General features: G+C 46.5%; 1 non-coding gene across 1 annotated transcript; it reads right to left on the bottom strand.

Moving 5' to 3' along the window:
* Positions 1-6,613: 6,613 nt before the first annotated feature.
* On the bottom strand, positions 6,614-6,720 carry LOC122151892. The gene has a single exon (XR_006164330.1). It is a non-coding gene; the product is annotated as a U6 spliceosomal RNA (small nuclear RNA).
* Between the last annotated feature and the right edge of the window lie 12,561 nt (positions 6,721-19,281).

The following is a 19,281-nucleotide window of genomic DNA, read 5'->3' as shown; positions in this document are numbered from 1 at the left end:
TTTTTGTTGTAACTTCTTGATGTAACAGCACTTTAAAAGGGCGACAACCGACTCACGAGATGGCTAACACCTTAAGCCTGTTTGGGGAGACCATCCTGTATCTGTGAATTTTTTTTTTTTTTTTTTTTTAATAAAAAGAAACTGTCACTTCCTGGTCTGTGGAGGTGGGAGTGTTGCCCGGCGGGGAGGGGAAGGCTGAGGGCTGCGCCACAGGTGGGTGTTGGGCCCGAAGCTTGGGTTCTGGGGTCCTCCGGGCCAGCGCTGGGAATTGCGTTCGGTCATTTGGGGCCACAGAGAGGAACCTGGGCTCAGGGCAGACATCTGGACTGGGGTCTCCCTCCAACTCCAGCGGGCCCTGCTCCCTCCTCTCCTGGGATAAGTGGACGAGGAGGGGCTACTCGCGCCTGCTCAACTAGCCAGCAACGAACTCCCAACCGCTCCATCAGCACCTCCAGACACTCTCATTTTGCCCCAACAGCAACTCTCTCCTCGCCTTCAGCATAGGTACTCTCCCTTGGACCTTTTCCGTAGAGCTTATTCCCTTGGTCCTCTTCCATGGAGCTCTCACCAGGGCTTCATTTGTGCCCATTTCCACGCCTGCCCCATCGGGAGGTCACCCTCGGAGCCCTCAGATAGGCGCACTGTTACCTGCTAGCACGGAATCCAGGGTTAAACACAAAGTTGTCCCAAGCTTGCAGGATAGGAGGCGGCCTCACAGGCCTGGACAAGGAGGGCTAAGCCCCGCGCTTGTGCACAGCTGCTGCAAGGAAGGGAGTCCTGGTGGATTTTAATGTTCCGTCCATTTCAGTCCGACTGGGCTCACCGACGTGGAGGAACCCTGGGAGGAACTGAGGCTCGACGGCCGCGAGTGCCAGAGAGCCCCCCGAGGCCGGCCTAGGGCAGCGTCTGACGCCCTGGCGGCGGGGAGTGAGGCCTCGTCTTGCCTCCAGCTTCGCATCTGCCTCAGTTTCCCATAGCGAACTTGCTAGCTACAGATAACGGAAGTAATCTGGGAGGTGGTGGTGGTGGCCGATGGGCAGGAAGTGTGGATGAGCATCCTTGGGAGATTAGCGGAGATGCTGTGTGTTGTTAAGTGCGGTGGAGTCGGATCCGACTCATAGCGACCCCTCCTTGGGTTTCCGAGGCGCTATCTCTATGGAAGTAGATTGCCCCATCGTCCTTCGAGGAATGGTTGGTGGGTTTGAACCGCCAGGCTTCTGGTTAGCCTTAGGCACTGCGCCACCAGAGCACCCATGCTGTGTAGCGCCCTTTATTCTTTCTCGGCCTCGAACTCTGTCGCGGCTGCGCTAGGCAGCTCTGTAGGTGGGCAGAGCGCAGGGCAGCAGTCTGCGATCCGGACCAGCGCTTCCCAAAGTCCTGTCCCTCCTCACAGCCCGGGGTGTCAGGGGCAGACCTTAGAGGCAGACACTTTGGAGTTGGGCGTCAGAGAGCCGGAACTGTCGACTGGGCTGGGCGGGAAGTTTAGTGGCGTGTGGTCTGGAGGGTCCGGGGAAGAGCCGGCCGCTGTGAGCAAGGCATGCTAGCCGGGAGCCCATGTCAGCGCCCTCTGTGCTGGGGCTCGGAGCCCTCAAGCCCCGGGATATTCCGAAGGCTTGACCTGGAAAGACGAGGAGGGAGAGACTGGCGAGGTGGGCGCCAGGTAAACTGTGAGGCCTCACGCGAGTGATGCAATTGCCACAGGACGCGCGATCTCCGTGAGGGCCTTTTCATGGAGAGGGAAAGTTTCGTCTGCCACTGACTAACCAATAGCTCTCCACTGTACCAACCGGGAAACTGAGGTCCAGCAAGGAAGTGAGTTTAGTATTTAGTGCGTGCCAGGGGCCAGCAACTCTGCAACCGGGCCAGGCAGCCAGGTGATGGATGTGGTACCCCCCTCTTCCCCACGGGGTAACCGCATTTTTGAGACGCGCACTGCCCTTCTCTGTGAAACGGGAGTAACAGTTCCCACTCGGGCAGGAAGTCGCTGCGGCCCACACAGGGCAACCTAGCAAATGTTCATTTCCACCCTAACTTTCTGAATTCCCCATACAAAGTGGAGAAAAACACCACAGGCAGCCAGGGCCGGCCCAGGGCGCCCCATCTGGGCCAGGATCGCTGCAGATTGGGGAGTGGGTGGGCGGATCCGACCCAGAGAGCAAAAACCCTTTTGTGCTCCGGCGCCCCTTCAGAAGTGGTTTGTTCTCCCCAAAATGTTAATAACCAAACGATTGGTAGGGATGTAATTATCAATAATTATACGAATTATTGCTGATTGCGGGGCTCGTAGCTACTTTAATTAGTTTACCAGATTCTAATTAAGTTAAATGAAACATTAATACGGAAAATATGCTTTGAAAAAAAAAAAAAAAACCACAGGATTTTTAAAAAGTTTATTTCCCGCCACAACGTTGCCACCTTGCGACAGCTTTTAGGCATTGCAGCCGACGTTCGAAGGCCGCAGACAAGGGTGTGTCTTGGTTCTCTGCGAAAAGAAAGGGACTCGGGGGATTTGGAGGGACTGCGGGTCACAGAATGTCTCCAGGCTGTTCTCTAAGGGTGTCTTGTTGGGCGGCCCTAAGCCCTGGTGGTGCAGATAGAAGGTCTGGCCCTGATCCAGAACCCGGTCCGAGGTCCTGCGGTAGGGAATCAAGTCAACACGCCACTTTCACCTGAGGCTGCTTTTTCAGCAAAGTAACCCCGGAGTTCACACGGAGAAGTGCAGGAAGAAAAGCACTGGTCTCTGTGCTCACCTGTTCGGGCAAATCCAGGGTGAGGGGATGAGCGAAGTTGGAAATATTGGTGGAGACAGCATCAGGTTGCTTTATTTTTCACTCCTCTGGGAGAATCCAGTAAGTCGCTCCCCCCTCCATTTCCTCTGCAAATAGGAGGAAGAGACGTCTTTTATCGGCTAAAGACATCTTGAAGCACCCACCCCACCCCCATTGCCCGGACAGAGGTAACCTTCCCTCTTCCTGCGTTTTCATGGTACTTAGTTCAGGAGGCTAACAGGGCGCTCACCTCCGAGTTATCCTTGGTGGTATGTGTCTGTTTCTCACAGGAGTGTAAGTATCTCCACGACAGGGCACATCTTGCTCTTCCTGGGACCTCCCACACAGGGCCCAGCACATCACAGGTGCTCAACAAACGTCTAGAGGAATCGTTTCCAATGTTGTGGCTCGTCTGGGTTCTGGAAATGTCTCAGTGACGTAATTCCTAGGTGCTTCAGGACAACAAACAGATACTAAGAAGCAGTTGAGCTGATTTGCATAAGGTTAATTAAGCCAGGCTTATTGTTCAGAAGATCCTTCCCCAATAGGATTAGTTTTAGGGCTCAGGTGGCAAGTAAGTTATCTTCAATCTAAACTCACTGCCGTGGTGGAGTCGGATCCGACTCATAGCGACCCGACTTGGGTTTCTGAGGCGGTATCACTACGGAAGTAGACTGCCCAACTTTCCTTCTAAGGAGTGGCTGGTGGGTTTGAACTGCCAGCGTTCTGGTTAGCAGTCAAGTGCCTTAGGCACTGAAACCAGAGCTCCTTATCTTCAATCTAGAACAGGAACGTTTTCTTCTCATTCCAACTGACTCCCAAAGAGGGCGCTCTCTCACTCCCTCACATTTTGCAAGGTCACCCTGCCCATTCCGTGTGCAACCCTGCTCTGAAATATAACGACCTTTGGCAAAAATGCTATTCCCGCCGGTTGAGGTCAGAACACCCACAAGAGCAGAGTTGGACCTGCATACTCTTTTCATTAATCCTAAACAGCCTTATTTTCCTCTTCCTCCCTGTAGCTGAGGATTTGATTAGGAACACAAATTTTATAGCCAGAGTTCTTGGGTCTTAATCCCTACTCTGCCATTGACTAGCTGTGTAACACTGGCCAAGGTGTTGAATCTCTGTGCCTTAGCTTCCTCATCTATAATATGAGGAAGATAACAGTACCCACTTGACAGGAGTGTTTTGTGTACATAATGACTTAAAAGACATCTTGAAGAAGTTCCTGGCTGTAAGGAGTACAAATATGTTGGTGTTTCCTGATACAGCCTCAGAAACCCAAGGAGGGGTTGCTATGAGTTGGGTCCTACTCGATGGCAAACAACAAAAACAAGACTCTCTCTTGGTTCGTTCCAGCCCTGAGACTCAAGACAGGAATGCTTTAAGGAGGCCCTTAATGGGCTCTAGTCTGTGGCCCTCTGCTGTTCCTGGGGCCCAAGAAAGGGGACATACCAGTGCTTTTTCAGGCTTGGAGTTTTGAATTTTCTGAAGACTGGAAAAAATTTCTGAAGAATTTTCTGAAGTCTGGAGTGGAAAGGCGTCCTGGCAGTACCAACATTCTCATTGACTTTGCGTGTCCAAGGGGGCAGAGGGATATGTCCAAGTTCTCTCTCTCAGCAAGTTAGTGCAGAGCCAGCAAAGTCAGCCAGGTCTCTGGATTTTTTCAGGACTAGAAATTGCCAGTTTCTTACCTAATTTCTGCTCTGAGACAATGGTCATGCCAAGGAGAACAAAATGTTTCTTAAGAACATTCTGAACAGTTCTGCCTCTGCTAATGGTGATCTCTGCCAAGTCCCTGACTCTGATTCCGTTTCCTTGCACCCCACCCGCACCACCTCCATACACACAGGATAATAGCATTCCTGCCTTATGGGTTGTCCTTGGCTGAAGGAGCTAGAGCCACTTGAACATTGGTCTTTCCTTGTATGGCATCCCAGTAGGAGATACTTAAAACTACTCATCCAGTTATCCAAGTGGCCTCCAAAGAACCAGGCAACTCTAGGGGAAGAAGGGAAAACCAACCACCAAAGATTGTCCCTCTTAACATCAAAGGCCAGGAACAGACAAGGAGGCACAAGGAGATGTCCCACAGACCCCTCCCTATCCTTGGCTGTTACCTGGAAAGATCATTTCACCTCCACTGAAGAGAACAGAAATGGATCCCTGATGGGACACTGCTTGGCAACTCTGAGCGCTGGCTCAGAGAGTACCTGAAACTGCTCGAGGGCAGCTCAGGGCCTCTGCTCTCACTTCCTGTTCTGACTTAGTGAGCACCAACCTGAGAGTTCTGCAGGCAGGCAGACTGGGGTCCAAGCGGCTGCAAAACCCACCAGATGGACTACATGCGTGCTCCAGCACCAACAAAGCAGGTGCACCAAGATTTTTCTTTTGGAAAGAAATGAATATAATATTCCAAAAAACATTCAAACAGTCATCACAGGAAATTTGAACTTTGTTGGACTTCTTTTTTGCTCATTTTACTAATTTTAACTGTGCTTTTTGTAACTGAATGACAATCAGAGGCCTAATCTTTACTGGGTCTGTGCCTCTAAAGGTTTTGTCAGGCCATGTATTAGTTATTATTGATCTTGCTCAAGCTGTGTTACATCTCAGTGTCTCCTGTAAAATGGTGGCAATAATACCCACAGGGCAGGGCTGTCAGAAATATTAAAATAAGCTGATATCCTGGTTCGTGGTAGATGCTCAGTAACTGGGAGGCATAGTTAACAGGCATGGTTAACCAGCTCAGTTGCTAACCCAAAAGCTGGAAGTTCTAGTCTATCCAAACCCCTTGGAAGAAAAAAACCCAAACTCACTGCTGTGGAGTTAATAGTGTGATCCCCAGTGGGTTTATACAAGTGGCAAATGGGTTTAGAAACAACAGCCTCCTGGTTCACAGTCAAATGCTTTAGGCACTAGGCCATCAGAGCTTATTTAGAAAGGCCTGATGATCTTTTTCTGAAAAATCAGCCATTGAAAACCCTGTGGACCCCACTTCTACTCTGCCGCACATTGGGTGGTAATGAGTCACAGTTGACTCCATGACAACTGGTATTCAATTTTTAAGATTCAGAGGTAGCATGCTTTTGTTGTGAATTCTTGTTTATCGTATGTTAATGTGTGTTAATATATGTTTATGGTAGCACTAAAGTCTCTGGTAGCATAGTGGCTAAGACACTTGCCTGCTAACCAGACGGCTGGCGGTTCAAACCCACCAGCCACTCCTCGGAAGGAAGGTTGGGCAATCCTACTTCCGTAGTGATACTGCCTCGGAAGCCCAAGGAGGGGTCGTTATGAGTCGGGGCCGACTCGACGGCACATAACAACAACAACAACAAAGTCCTATTATGTTGTGGACCTGAAACAGGTTGACTTTGATAAGGCTATTTCTTTAAGTGGGTGCTCTGGTGGCCTAGTGCCTCAGGCATTTAACTGCTAACCAGAAGGCTGGCGGTTCAAATCTATAAGCCACTCCCTGGAGGGAAGGTTGGGCAATCTTCTTCCGTGGAGATACTGCCTCGGAAACCCAAGAAGGGGTCACTATGAGTCGGATCCAACTTGAGGGCAGTGAGTTTGGTTTTTGATTTGGATTTCTTTAAGTGAAGGTACCACAGTACTCAGGATAATGCAAAAGAAAACAGGCAAGACAGCAAAGATCACAAACTAGGAACCTGAGGGCCAAATGTAAAAAGCACAGCCAAAAGCTCAATCTGTTCTCCCCTCTTTTCATTCCATCTCCCAGGACTAAGTACAGTTTCCTTTGGGTCAAAAATTACTACCTGTAGCTGAAAAGTGCCTGTAGGTAGGTGCAAATAGTACACTACTGTAATAACAGGGACAAAAATATGGAACGCTTCACGAATTTGCGTGTCATCCTTGCGCAGGGGCCATGCTAATCTTCTCTGTATCGTTCCAATTTTAGTATATGTGCTGCCGAAGCGAGCACGACAATCACCCTTTCCCATCAAGTATATAAGGTAGATAAATTCTTATTCTTTACACTTATGGTGACTTTACTTTGCGTTAAAAAACACCAAAATATTTAAGAAATTTTTATTATTTTCTTGATCACGTACACTTTACTGGTATCTTTGTTATTATTGCCAAATTAAATCTAATTGTCTCTCTATCCCTCTTACATCTTATATGCAAATTTAAAAGGATCATGGGAAATTCGCTCAGTTCCGCCAGACCTCAGCGCGCGCCTCTCGAATGGCGCTGGCAGTCACGCTCCGTCACGTGGTGCGCGCCTTTTCAGTGGCTGCAGAGGGCGCGGAGGAGTTGGTCCTGGTGTGGAGCGGTTCCATTATCATAGAGGGAAAATGAAGCCGTGCTTCTGCGTATACAATTTTGGGGGCTAAGAACATGAGGCCTCTCATAGATCCTATTTGGGCCGCAGAGAAAATTGCGAGTCGCTGACCGGATCTGACCCTGCATCAGAAACCGGGACCTTCCGAGGGCTGGGGCTACCGACCACGGACCGGAAGAGGATGGGCAGGAGCCAAGAGTTCCGGTTGGGGTTTCAGGGGCAAGGTGGGCTCCACCTCCTGCTGGGCCCCACCTCCGGCTGGGCCCGGGCCGTCCTCAGCTTTTTCTGGAGTTATCAGGACTAGCACCCTGTACTTGGGGACAAGTGAAGAAGGAGGGTGACCACTTTGTGGCCAGGCTTTCAGGAGTGTGACCCAGGAGTGGTGGCGGTCTGGGAAAGGTTGCCATTTAGTAAAGGCCAGGCAATTACCTGAACCTGTGTCATTAACCCTAATTTGCAGGTTTGAAAACTTGAGGCTCTGGGAAGTTAAATGATCACAAAATTATCCTGCCAGTGGTGAAAGAAGTTGGGATCTGGATGCAAGTGTGATTTCAAAGACTGTGATCTTTTTCTGTTCACAGTGGAACTCAGAAACCCTCCTCCCCCTTCACTCTTAGTACTTCACTCTTGGTAATGCAGGGCCTTACCAGCTCAGGCGTTCCTTCCTGCCTTTCCGCCTTCACTCATTCAATAGTTATTGAGCACCTATGATAGCACTGGGGTTGTAGGGGTGAACAAGTGGTCAGGGTTTGCCTTGGTCATGGAGCTTCTATTCCAGCAAGGGAGCCAGGCAAACATGAAAGAGCATTCTCAATGCTGAGACTTGCTCTGAAGAAAGCATGGGGGGCATAGAGAGTAACTGGGGGAAGTGGGTCAGTTAAGTGAGTGGGCCCAAACAGCTTCTAGGAGGAGAGGAGGCATAGATTGGGACATTGTTGCTTGACACTGAGGCAGCCCAGACAGGATGAGGTCAGTGAGTTCCAGACAGGAAAACCTTGGAGCCATTTGAGCTCAGTTTCACCCATGGGGACAGACCTGCAGGGGAGGCTGCCTGGTACTGCAGGTAGTACTCTGGATCAACACTGTGAGAAGGGAGAGACCAGCCTCCACCAGGGAGTGCCTGGCCTTTAGGGACTTGGCGTTCTCTTCCTCCCCCTCAGCTGTCTTCAGTATAATGGAAATCTGGCAGCAGACTGCCAGACTTCTCATCTGACCTCTTTCTAAATAAGCAGTAAGCAAACACAAACCTCAGAATGGTAATAATGGCCTTTATTGAGCGAAAAGAGCTAATTTGGGCAATGGTGTTTCCTCAGATTTACAAAAGGAAATTGCACATAACCAAAAAGCGTAATAACGTTGATGGGAGATGATCCTAATCTTCAATTAGAATCCACGCTATTTATTTATTTATTTAGAAGGAGAGCCTTTTTGACACAGTTGATGCACACGTGTGTCACGGTGACAGGCACGTCTCTCAGGTTCATAACTATCGTATTGCGGAAACCAGCAGGGAACTTACCTGGTTATTGTTCACTATTTCTGGCTACATGAGAGTGTGTTATTTTGAGCCAAGGATGGTTTTTTGTTTTTTTTTTTTTCCTTTTTGATCAGTTGTGGTGCAGAGGAGAAAGATCTGAGTTCTAGTTCCCATTCCTCCTCTCACCTTGGTGACCTTGACCAAGTCCCTGGATGCTTGTGGTTCTGTTTTCTCCTCTGCCGGTGAGGAAACCGCCCTAGACATGACATCTTTTGAGCTTCCACAAGTTGTGATTCTTCTAAGTGGGTACTTTAAGGACTTCTTTGAGAATATAATTAGCAAAATACAAAAATTGAACAATATATTTTTTCCTTCTTTTTCATACATACTTTGTTTCATGGCACTGATTACAATCCTCACAATGTAACAGCTCTCCTCCTACTTCCTCCCTGTGGTTACCCTTTCTCTGTGTCTTTCCTGTGGTTACCCTTTCCCTGTGTGCATTCCTGTCTCCCTACCTTTCTTCCTGTGCAAAAGCTGCCCTTCTAATCTCCCATGGCTGATTGTTCTAAGGAGTACATCACCCTGGTGTAGTTGTTCTCCTATTTAAATACAGTATTTTTGTTTCCTAAGGCATTTGACTGGGAGCTCTGGTAGCATAGTGCCTAAGGCACCTGACTGCTAACCAAAAGGCTGGCGGTTCAAACCCATCAGCCACTCCTCGGAAGGAACGTTGGGCAATCTACTTCCTTAGTGATACAGTCTTGGAAACCCAGGGAGGGGTCGCCATGGGTTGGGTCCAACTCGATGGCAGATAACAACAACAACAAGGCATTTGACTGCTAACCAGAAGGCTGGTGGTTCAAACCCACCAGCCACTCCTTGGAAGGAAGGTTGGGCGATCTACTTCCATAGTGCTACTGCCTTGGAAACCCAAGGACGGGTAGCTATGAGTCAGATCAGACTTGATGCAGTGGGTTTGGTTTTATTTTAGAGGAGTGAACATGTTAGTCATTTTTGGAATATGGAAGACCCCGGAAACAGTGCACAGGAGCTGTTGTGGACCTAGAATTTGGAAATACTCCTGAGCCCTGAAAGCCCAGTGTGGAATTGGGGGAAGAAGGACAGAGATAGGTGGGATGTGGAATGAAGCTGGAGGAGAGGAGACATGATGGAGGAACTCAGATGAGGGAAGGACCAAGGGGACTGTGACTTCCTGGAGAATCCTAAACCCCAACAAATCCCAAGAAAACTGTTGCTAAAGGGGAGGAGGAATGTGTGGGTGCCAAGATGACTGGTCCTGATTGGCTGTGGTGGGAGCCTGGCTCCCCTCCAGCCCTCAGAGCTGTTGGCCTCTCCTCTCTGCAGGCTTGGGATGGCCTGAATCTGGACAGTCTTCTCCAAATGTCCTGGCTTCAGACCCTGCAAAGATTAATGGTTCCCCAATCCTGTATGAGGTGGCACTTCCCACCCTGCGTGGGAGAGGGCAGCACCAGCTTTAATTTGATTTAGGACAATGAAGCAATGGGCTGTAGCAGACAGAAAAAAAAATGTCAAGGAGGACGTCATCTCTTAGGCTTCTCTAAAATTTTAGTATGCCCCCTTAACAACTGGAGAGCACTGTGCGTTTTCATATTTCGTGTGAAGTGAGAAGGGTTGGGAACTCCCATCAGCCCCACCAGAGGGAGGAGGAAGCAGGAATGTGGAAAGGAGCAGCAGTAGCCTTCTCTGAGTGTGGAACCCTGAGGCATTAATGGCATTGGGGCTAGGGAGGGGAGTGTAGGGCAGGAGATGCTGAGCTTACAGGCCAGACTCGGAAACTCCAAAGGCCCCAGACACGGGGCACAGCCTTGGAGGGGCAGGCACTGTGGCCACAGGAGGCATGGATGCAGGGAGGACTCACTACCTCACACTGCCAGAAACGCCTTTGAGCAGCTTATGCTCTGGGTTAAGTTATTCTTGTAACATCTCTTTCACAGGGCACTCAGCCACCTAGTACACAAGTGTGAATGAGCTTTGCCCAAGTTTCCCTCTTGCCTCCCAGGACAGGAGGCTGGGAGGTGAGTGGGGCAGGCAAAAGAGTGTCTGTGTTGTAGACAGCTCAGAGGGTGACATGAGAGAAGAAGCCTTTGAGATTTGAAAGCTCAATACGGTGGCCATCTGACCTGGGTGTGTGTGTGGGGTGTTCTCCCAGTCCTCCTTGCCCCCCTGTTTCTGGGGTTCTCGTTCTTCTGGCTTGACCCCTAGCGTGGTTAGATCAGCTCTTCTACTCCATGCCAAGGAGCGCTGGTGGCACAAAAGTTAAGCAGTTGGCTGCTCACCAAAAAGTTGGTTCTACTCACTCAGCCACAACTGGGGAAAAAGACCAGGGAATCTGCTCCTGGAAAGATTAGAGCCTGGAAAACCCTATGGGGCTGTTCTGCTCTATCACCTGGGGTCACTATGAGTCAAAATAGACTCAAGGGAACCTCGCAACAGCAAACTATGGTAGATGCCAGTGTTATGGATCGAATTGTATCTCCCTAAAATATGTGTTGGAATCCTGACCCCTATATCTGTGGATGTAATCCTCTTTGGAAATAGGACTTTCTTTATTATGTTAATGAGGCCAAATCAGCGTGGGGTGTGTCCTAAACCAAATCACTGAGTTATAAAAAGAGCAAATTAGACCCAGAAGCCAGCGCAAAAGGAGGGGCAGGGGTGGGGATAGATGCCATGTGACGTGGAACTGAGGAACAACAGAGCCATAAAAGCTGACAGAGACATGGATCTTCTCCCAGAGCCCAGAGAGAGGCTTCCCTGGAGCCAGTGCCTGGAAGTCAGACTTCTAGCCTCCTAACCTGTGAGAAAATAAACTTCCATTCTTTAAAGCCACCCACTTGTGATATTTCTGTCACAGCAGTACTAGGTCACTAACACACCCAGCTCACTGCCATCGAATCAATTTCCTCCTTGGGTTTCTGAGGCAGTATGGAAGTAGATTGCCTAATCTTCCTTCCTGGGAGTGGCTGGTGGGTTTGAACCCCCAGCCTTCTGGTTAGAAGTCAAATTCCTTAGGCACTATGCCACCAGAGCTCCACCAGTAGGCCTCAATAAACCAAAAATCCACTATCGTGTAGAGCTTCCAAGGTTATAAATCCTTACAGAAGCAGCTCCAGCAGAGCAATCAGTGGGCTCAAATTGCTGATCTTTTGGTTAGCAGCCCATTGCTTTAACCACTGTGCCACCAGAGCTTATCTCCTAGGTGATAGTTAAATTACAAGTTATCCTCTGATCTCATAGCTGTGCCTGGATTTTCCTGATCGTCTGGCTGTTTCTCCACCTGTAGAACAGTGATTTTGCTGCCTGCATTGCAAGGTGGTTTGGAGATAAACACGATCAGATGTGAAGGGCCCTAGCACATTGAGTTAATTCATGTAAGTGTTTAGAAGAGTGCCTGGGCACGGGAGTTAGAATCTACTCTATGGTAGTGAGTTTTTTGATTGGTTCTGGGCCTGTCGGCAGTACACGGTACATATAAGATGCTCATTTCACTTCCTTACTCTCCTTTCTTTTTCCTTCCTTAATTTTGCAACTATATGGAGGAAACAAACTTTAAAAAATGAAAATGAGGGATCCTCAATTTTTGCTCCTTTTCTTAGCTACTGTGCAGAAACCCAAACCCACTGCCACTGAGTTGATTCTGACTCATAGTAGGCCTATAGGACAAAGCAGAATTGCCTCATAGGATTTCCACGGTTGTAAATCTTTATGGAAGCAGACTGCCTCATCTTTTTCCCACAGAGTGGCTGATGGGTACAAACAACCAACCTTTTGGTTAGCAGCTGAATACGTTAACCACTGTACTACCAGAGCGCTCTGTTTTTGCCTAAACCAAAAATCCAAACCCACTGCCGTCAAGTCGATTCTGACTCATAGAGACCCCTGTTGGGTTTCTGAGGTGGTAAATCTTTACAGAAGTAGATTGCCCAGTCTTGCTTCCACAGAGTGGCTGGTGGGTTTGAACCACCAACCTCCTGATTAGCAGTCATATGCCTTAGGCACTGTGCTACCAGAGCTCCTTTTGCCTAGTTATCTTTAAATCTTTGGACTGAGTTTCTGAAGGCCCTAGTTAAATTCCGTTATGATTTTGAAAAGAGCTACCACATAGACACCCTAACACCAAAACAAACCCTTTGCTACGGAGTCAATTCCAACTTACAATGACCCCATATGTTATGTAGTAGAATTGCTCCACAGTTTTCTTGGCTGTAATCTTAATGTGAGCAGATCTCTAGGCCTTTCTTCCACAGTCCTGCTGGATGAGTTTGAACTACCAACTTTTAGGTTAGTAAACAACAACAACAAAAAAAGCAAACTCACTGCCCTAGAGTCAATTTGACTCATAGGGACCCTTCCCTAGCTTTCAAGGTGGTATCTCTGTGGAAGTAGATTGCCCAATCTTCCTTCCGAAGAGTGGCTAGTGGGTTTGAACCTCCAGCCTTCTGGTTAGCAGTCAAATGTCAAGCGAAGACTGTTTGTGCCACCCAGGGACCTCATAGGCATACTAATAGCTGTTAGCTTAGTATGAATCCTTGCCATTTAAGATCAACACCTGGTCTAATGTTCTATTTGAACGTCTCTGCGAGCTAAGCACCCTGGGGGTGGGAGTGAGAGAGAGGCACCTAGATTTAGAAAAGTTACAAAAGCTGCCTAAGGACACAGCCAGTCAGTGGTAATGCAGGAATTGGCTCTCACTAACAAATCTGTCTTAGAAGAAGTACAGCCAGAATGCCCCTTAGAAGCAAGGGTGGCAAGACTTTGTCCATGTACTTGGGATATGTTATCAAGAGGTACCAACCCCTGGAGAAGGATATCATGCTCGGTAGAGGGTCAGTGAAAAAGAGGCAGACCTTCAACAAGATGGACTGACAGTGGTTACACCGATGGACTCAGATAGCAGTGATTGTGAGGATGGCGCAGGACTGGGAAGTGTTTCCTTCTGTTATATATAGGGTGAAACCGACTTGATGGCGCTAACAACTCCAAGAACTAAACTGCAGGGGTTCTGGGAAACTGTCTCCAAAATATCTCTTCCTGTTGCCTTAAATCTTACCAGTGATGTCTCATTGTCTTGAGTTGTTTCTTTATGAAGGGTTCAGTGTAATTCAGTTCATTATGATCCTTTTCTCCGGCAAACCCAGGGTGGCCTAAGAGCACCATAGGTTTGGAGTGTGGAAAGGGTGCTCTGAAAGAGGAATTGCCAAGTCTGAGTACCAATGCAGCCAGATTCTCTGTGGCTTTGCAGATTCTCTATGTGGGGCTGTGGTGGGGGAGGGAAGGGGTGACATCTCCCAATCTCCGTACTCTGGAGTCCAGATATGACTCACCCCCGAGCTTACACTGACAGCAGCTGTGGGATGGGCAAATGCAGTGGCTTTAGATCTGTATTCATGTCCCAGCGACTCCACTGACTGGCTGGGTCACCCAAAGCAAGTCTCGCCCAGTTCTGTGCCTCAATGTCCTCATTCTAAAATGAAAGTGATAATTTCCCTACTTGCTTTCCAGTGCTGTGTGGCCCAGTGAGGAATCCCACCATATAAAAGGTAGGAATATTGGCATTGGCAGACACTCCTTTGTGCCTAGGGCAGTGTAGCCCTCCCCTTACCTGGTGTGCGAGGCATTTGTGCATCAGGAAACTATGAGCACCAAGATGAACCACCACATTGTATCAATATTTTCACACCACTTAACTCTCATTAAAATGTACTTTGCTGAATTTAATGTGTGATTTCAAATGACACAACATATTAAGTGCTTAATATACTAGAAATTATGAAACTATTATAGTCAATGCCACATGAAATAATTAGACTGAATTAAACTTTAGCAGCCAAGTGAAGGAAAGACTTCAACTTGTAACATCTTAAAGCAGCTTAAGCCACCTCTGTAATCCCCCAAATAAACATCCAGAAATTAGGATCTTTAAATAAAAGCTGGAACCTGCATCTGTATTTATATCTGGAAGCTCTTCTGGGCTTTGGTGACGTGGAACATCATTGCCTTGGGGAGATGAAGGGCTCCAGTACCCACCACAGGGCAGGGTGTCAAACCTGCAGTTAGCTCTTCCCCTGGGGTACGGCTGGGGAATGATCAGATGGCTTTATAGTTTATGTCATTGTGTTGGAGTAAGGCTTTCTGCTGAAGTGACAGGTCGGTCTTCTTTGCCTCAAATTAGCCAATTGCCAAGTTAAAAATAAAAACAATATGAAATATGCAGAACAAGCAAGTGTGTAGAGATCAAAGTTTATTTGTAGTTACCAGAGGCAGGCAGGAGGTAGAAGAGAGGAAGATACAGCACTCAAAGGACACTGAGTCTCTATTAACGGCGTTGGAAAAATTCAGTAGCAGTTAATGGTAACGGTTGAACACTATGATGAGCATATTCAATATCGCTGAACTGTACAGATAAAAACTTAAAATGGCAAATGTTTTGTCACCTATACATTTACCCAATGAAAAATAAATAAATAAAACAAATCCACCATATTTAACGTTTATTGAGTGCTTCCTTTATGCCAGGCATTTCATGTATGTTTTCCCATTTAACCCTCACATCACCACCATGGGATAGGTATTATTAAACAGCCTTTTCAGATGAGGAAACAGACTCAAACAGGTTGATTGAATCATTCAAGGGCCAGGACTCCCTCTGACTCCAGAATCCAAAGTGTTTACCCCCTTGCTTTAGCTGTCTAGTGCTGCTGTAACTGAAATACCATAAGGGGGTAGCTTTGAAAAACAGAAGTTTATTTTCTCACAGTTTAGGAGGCTGGAAGTCCAAATTCAGGGTGCCGGCTCTGGGGAAATCTCTCTCTGTTGGCTCTGGGGGAAGGTCCCTGTGACTTTTCAGCTTCTGTGCTTTGGTTCCTTGGTGATCTTCATGGGGTGTGGCATCCATCTCCCACCATCTGCGTTTCCTTGCTTCTCTGCCTCACCTGCTCTTTTTATATTTCAAAGATGATTGGTTGAAGACGCACCCTTCACTGATGTGGTCTCATTAGCATAACAAAGAAGCCCATATTCCAAATGAGATTATATCCACATTATGTGTGTGTGTATATATATATAAAATACCCATTGCCATCGTGTCAGTTCCAACTCATAGCAATCCTGTAGGACAGAGCAAAACTGCCCCATAGGGTTTCCAAGGCTGTAATCTTTACATAAGCAGACTGCCACATCTTTCTCCTGAGGAGTGGCTGGTGGGTTCAAACCACTGTGCCACCAGGTCTCCTATCCACATAGATACGGTTAGAATTTATAACATATTTTTGGGAAACAGAATTCAATCCATAACATCCCTATATCATACTATCTCCCTTCCAACCCTTCAGGCTGCCTATTTCTCTCTCTATGTAGGCACTACGTCCTATTTTTATGATTCAGTGACTAAACACATTTGCCTGCTCTCTGACAGTGAGTTATGATCTTTACTACGTTCTGGTCACTGAGGGTAGGAACTATACCATGAGAGTTTCTCTTGGAATGTGATGCAGCCTGGTTAACTTACATAGGAAATGCTCCATGAGTGTTTGCTGCTAATTCAGGTCAAAATGAATGAATTTTGTTGGAGACTAAGAAAAAGATTTTCCAAAGGACATGACTGCAAGGCACATGTTCTAACAGCAGCTAAGAAAAGGCAAGCCCTCTCTTGTGGTTGAATGCTTACTTGGCCTGAACTTTGTGTGTTTAGGGGAAAACATTGTTTCAGTAAAATAGGTTGATAAACATTGTTCCAGTAAAGTATGTTGATTATCTTGATGGAACATTTTATACCTTAATAATCACTTCATATTTTAAGAATAATGTACCTTAGTAATCATCTCATACCTAAGAATCATGTACCTTAACAATCATATTATGCTTTAGAATGATGTATTTTAGTAATCATTCACTATTCCTGTAAAAGATATTAATCCAACTAATCATCCATTGCCTCCGGGTATGGGAAAGAGTAAAATTTTAACTTTGTAGAAAATACTTGATTGTATTGTAGAAAATACTTGATTGTATTAAGGAAATACCAAGAATAATGATGTGATCATGTGTTTATGTATAAATAAAGCAGAACGGATGCATCAGAGGTCCTCTCGCAGAACACGCAGAGCCTCTGCCTGGTCCCCATTTCTTTTAAACCTTTAATCCTTTCATGTTGCTTTGTTTCATGACCTGTGCTGCCGTGCTGGATGCGGCAGAATTTATCACCTTCAGAGTATCCTGATATGTACTGTGTGACGGAGCCCTGGTGGTGCAGAGGTTAAAGCATGTGGCTGCTACCAAAAGGCAGATGATTCAAACTGATCAGCCACTCTTCAGGAGAAAGATGCAGTAGTCTGTTTCTGTAAAGATTCACGGTCTTGGAAACCCTACAGGGCAATTCTACTCTGTGCCATGATTGACTCGATGGAATCGACTCAACAGCGATGGGCTTGGTGTTTTGGGGTAGCTGCCACCAACGTGATGTCCTTTCATAAAGAGCAAAGAATACTTTGTATGGTAGGGAATACTAACTACTTAGCTATTTAAAACCTCACACCTTCAATTAGTGGTATCAGCACAAAAATACTGATACAATGGGCTATTGGAAAAATAGAACATTTTGTGTGGAGATTTAAGTATTTAATTATGTACTGACTGGCAAAAATGACTTTAATGGAAGCAGGAAAACTTAGCTCAAGCAGGCACATGTTTACAATGAACTGAAAATGTGTTTTTCATAAGCATCAGGATTAGGTTCTGCGTCACATACTAGAAAATCAAATAACAGTGGCTTTAAGATGGAGTCCTTGGGTGGTGCCATCAATTTGATCTCACTGAATAAAGACCTACAAATCTACTTCTGTAAGATGACAGCCATTGAAAACCCTATGGAGCAGTTCTACTCTATAACACACTGGGTCACCACGAGTCGAAGGTGACAGTGGTTTATTTCCATCTTGGATGAAAGGTTTCTGGAAGTTCTCTTTCCAGGGCTGGTGGGATGGGTCAGCTGAGTCAGTGAGTCAGGCTCCTTCATCCTTAAGGGCAACAACTTATGGTCTAAGATGGCTGCTGGAGCTCTAAGTTACAGGTATCAGGAAGGAGGAAGGCAGGGAAGACAAAGGGGCACATAAGGCCCTGAATAAAATCAGTAATTAAGATGGAAGAAGAGTATGGCTACTGGGTAGACAATTAGCAATCCTTGACATACACCTGGCCCTCAGGCACAATAATCAGTTGCAGTCAAGTAGATTCTAATTCATGGCAACCCCATGTATATCAGAGTAGATCTGTGCCCCATAAGGTTTTACTGGCTTATTTTTCAAATGTAGATCACCAAGCCTTTCCTCTGAGGTGCCTCAGGGTGGATTCAACCCTCCAACCTTTGGTAAGCAGCTGAGCACGTTAATCATTTGCACCACCAGGGACTCTGGTCCTCAGGTACCATTCAATACATGTTACTATTAGTTATTGCTCTTTTTTCCTTTCTGCAGAGCAGGGAGAAGGGAAGTAATGTTTATTAATAGCATACAAGGCTCTAAGGCCCATGATGGACATTTTGTCCATTATTTCATTAAATTATTATAATCCTGTGAAGGTCAGGTAAGAGGAGATGCTGGAGTAATGGGTCAGTCTCTATCCACATGTGGAGCCAGAAGGTGAGGATGGAAAGTTGGAATGTTTGCTTAAGAAGCCCAGGAGCTTCTGGGGAGAAAAGGATGAAAACTTCAACTCCTGCTCTCTGAGACTCAAGTTATAATTGCTGAAATTTTTATAGAGGCAAGAGTTAAAATGGCTTTCCTGGGCCAAGACCCAAACAAAATTAGTCATAAGGCCATTTATAAGAAAAAACTTTTCACAGAGTTGAAATTTAGACAAGTTTTCCTCATCATGAGTTAGCATAAGCTAGCAATATTTATCTTCATGTGTTAGAAATGCTCACTCAATCAGGATAAGGCAGATTAGCATTCAGTGACCAAATTTCCCAAAGCAAAAGGAAAATTAAATGTGATTAACCAATTGAGCAAAGGGTAAGATACTTACTCATTTACGTCTGACAAGGTCATTGGAAACAGCGTAAACTCATCATTTCACATCTGGGTGCTCCCTGTTTGCAAAGTTTCTCACTTAGTAAACCCTGTTAACTCAAATTGACTAAATGACCATATTTTTCTTTCCGAAAAAATTTTTCAGGCTGAGTAAGATGGTTCTGACCACAGTCTAATGGCAGGAAAGTGTTAATGATATCCTTAAAATGCAATTACCATAAGCACAAAAAGTGAAGAGACATTAAAGAAGAAAAAAGACAACGTAATAGACAAATTGGAAAAGACTTGGATGAGCACTTCATAAAACCAGCTCTACATGGTCAATATGAGAAGATATTTGTGGTAGTTAAGGTTGTGTGTCAACTTGGCTGGGCCTGACTGAGTGCCTAGGTAGCTGGATGTAGCATTCCCCATGATGAGACTGGTAATCAACTCCATGGTGGAAACTACTGTGAGCAGCTGAGTGGGGATATGCCTTGGGGATGTGGTCTGCTTCCTGTATATAAGGAGAAGCCTTGGGGAATGGTCTCTAGTTTATGGCACCTTGAACCCTGCATGTAGCTGTGTTATTGCTTGTTGTTGTTGTTGTTAAGTGCCATCGAGTCGTTTCCGACTCATAGCGACCCCATGCACAGCAGAACAAAACACTGC

This window comes from Orycteropus afer, unplaced genomic scaffold (assembly GCF_000298275.1).
Source record: "Orycteropus afer afer isolate SDZICR_OR568_19922 unplaced genomic scaffold, OryAfe1.0 scaffold00015, whole genome shotgun sequence".
NCBI lineage: Eukaryota > Metazoa > Chordata > Mammalia > Tubulidentata > Orycteropodidae > Orycteropus > Orycteropus afer.
The sequence above is the reverse complement of the archived record's forward strand: the minus strand, read 5'-3'. Positions and strand labels throughout refer to the sequence as shown.